The sequence below is a fragment of the Orycteropus afer genome, unplaced genomic scaffold (assembly GCF_000298275.1).
Source record: "Orycteropus afer afer isolate SDZICR_OR568_19922 unplaced genomic scaffold, OryAfe1.0 scaffold00236, whole genome shotgun sequence".
In the NCBI taxonomy this organism is placed as follows: Eukaryota; Metazoa; Chordata; class Mammalia; order Tubulidentata; family Orycteropodidae; genus Orycteropus; species Orycteropus afer.
Window position 1 is genome coordinate 789,423 of NW_006921823.1, and position 2,631 is coordinate 792,053.

A 2,631-nucleotide genomic window follows, 5' to 3' on the forward strand; every position below is an offset into this window, starting at 1 on the left:
ACTTGGTGGTCCATGGTTAGGCATTCAGTCTCTGCTAAAGCCCAGTAACAAGTCAAAATCTGTTTCTCAAAAGGAGAGTAGTTATCTGCAGAGAATGGCAGGGCTTTGTTAAAAAATTCCAAGTGTCTGTGTTGTGATTCACCAATAGGGACCTGCCAAAGGCTTCAAACAGCATCTCTTTCTGCTACAGACACTTCAAGCACCATTGGATTAGCAGGATCATATGGCCTAAGTGGCAGAGCAGCTTGCACGGCAGCCTGAACCTGTTGCAGAGCCTTTTGTTGTTCTAGGCCCCACTCAAAACTAGCAACTTTCCAAGTCACTGGATAAATGGGCCAAAGCAACACATCCAAATGAGGGATATATTGCTTCCAAAATGCAAAGAGGCCCACCAGATGTTGTGCCTCCTTTTTAGTTGTGGGGGAAGCCAGATACAATCACTTATCTTTCACTTTAGTAGGAATATCTCAACATGCTCCACACCATTGGACCCCTAGAAATTTCAGTGAGGTGGAAGGTGCCTGAAGTTTTGTTGGGTTAATTTCCCACCCTCTAGCATGCAGATGTCTCACCAATAAGTCTAGAGTCGGTGATAATTCTTCCTTACTAGGTCCAATCAGCATAATGTCACCAATATAATGGAACAGTGTGATGTCTTGTGGAAGGGAAAGGTGATCAAGATCCCTACAGACTAAATTATGACATAGTGCTGGGGAGCTGATATAGCCCCCTAAGGAAGCACTGTGGAAGTATATTGTTGGCCTGGCCAGCTGAAGGCAAACTGCTTCTCATGGTTCTTTGAAATTGGTATTGAGAAAAAGGCATTATCCAGATCAATAGCTGCATATCAAGTACTAGGAGATGTACTAATTTGCTCAAGCAGTGAAACCACATCAGGAACAGCAGCTGCAATTGGAGTCACCACCTGATTAAGTTTACAATAATCTACTGTCATTCTTCAAGATCCATCTATTTTTTGCACAGGCCAAATAGGTGAATTAAATGGGGATGTGGTGGAAATCACCACCCCTGCATCCTTCAAGTACATCATGGTGGCAGTAATCTCTGCAACCCCTCCGGGGATGTGGTATTGCTTTTAGTTTACTATTTTTCCTAGGTAAAAAAAAATATTGGGTAGGCAGTTCTAATGGTTTCCACTTGGATCTCCCTACCATAATAGCCCTTACTCCACATGTCAGGGACCCAATATGGGAATTTTGCCAAATGCTTAGTATATTTATTCCAATTATGCCTTCTGGAATAGGGGAAATCACTACAGGATGGGTTTGGGGACCCACTGGACCACTGTGAGATGCACCTTAACTAAGACTCCATCAATAACTTGACCTCCATATGCCCCCACTCTGATGGTGGGCCACAGTGATGCTTTGGGTCTCCTGGAATTAGTGTCAGTTCAGAGCCAGTGTTTAGTAATCCCTGAAAAGTATGATTATTTCCTTTTCCCCAATGAACAGTCACTCTTATAACTCTTATAAAAGGCCTCAGATCCCTTTGGGGATGGCTGGGAAATAGATTGACATTATAAATTTTTGGCAATGTAGTGGGGTCTTTCCTCAAGGGGACCCAGCCTCTCATTCATTCAAGGGGTTGTGGGTCTGTAAACTGACTCAAGTCTGGGAATTTACTGAGAGGCATGATTCTGTATTCTGGTGATTCAATCTAGACTGCTGTTCATGTGACCTAGAATTCTTCTGTCAATACAGATCAAGTAAATATTTATTAAGTTTGTCATGTACTTCACTACTAGGAACACCGTAACTAAATAGCCAATGTCATAATTCCACGTGAGTCAAGAGTATTCTAACTACTCTTGTCCAGCATGGTAACCACACCCACATTGTCTTTGTCGATTAACTGCTGCCACTTGGCCCTTACTACCACAGGATACAATCAGCCCCATCGTAGTTGAGTGTCTTATTTCAATTAGGGCAGTTCCCACTGTCAAATCCAGCTTACATAAAATAGCAGTCACAGCAGTCTTCAAGGTTTCTGGGGCTCCCTTCACAAATTTATTCCTCATGGTACTGGTGAAAGGTGTGTCCGCTGGAATCTCCATTTCTGGCTCTCAGGGTCTGATCTGAGAAATCCATTCTTACAGGCCAATTTCCTAAGCCTCTGGATACCTTCTTTTACATTATACCAAGGCAGGTCTGGTACTTCACCGTGACTTAAGGTTGGCCACCACATAATCAATGCTTCAATTTGGTTGACTTCAAGCCAACAAAATAACCAATTAGATCCTTTCCTAACCTCTCAAGCTAAAACATTGAATGAAGAATCCATACTTAGTGGTCCTCAATCAATAAACTCAGACTGATCCAATCTTACATTCCTTGCACCATTATCCCAAACCCTCAGTAGCCTTTCCCATACATATTCTCCAGGTTTCTGTCTGTACATGTTAGCAAAATCAAGTAGGTCTTTTTGGGTGTACCACCTCCTCAGTCACACTTTGTATTTAACCTTTTGGGGCTCACTTAGACTTTAGTTATAAGCCTAGCAGCAACAATGGGTGGTTGGGGAAGTTCCTGAGAACATTCAGCATTGTCTTCCATGGACTCTACCTCAGGCAATGACCCAGAAGGAACAGTTTGGTAAATCCCATCAAAC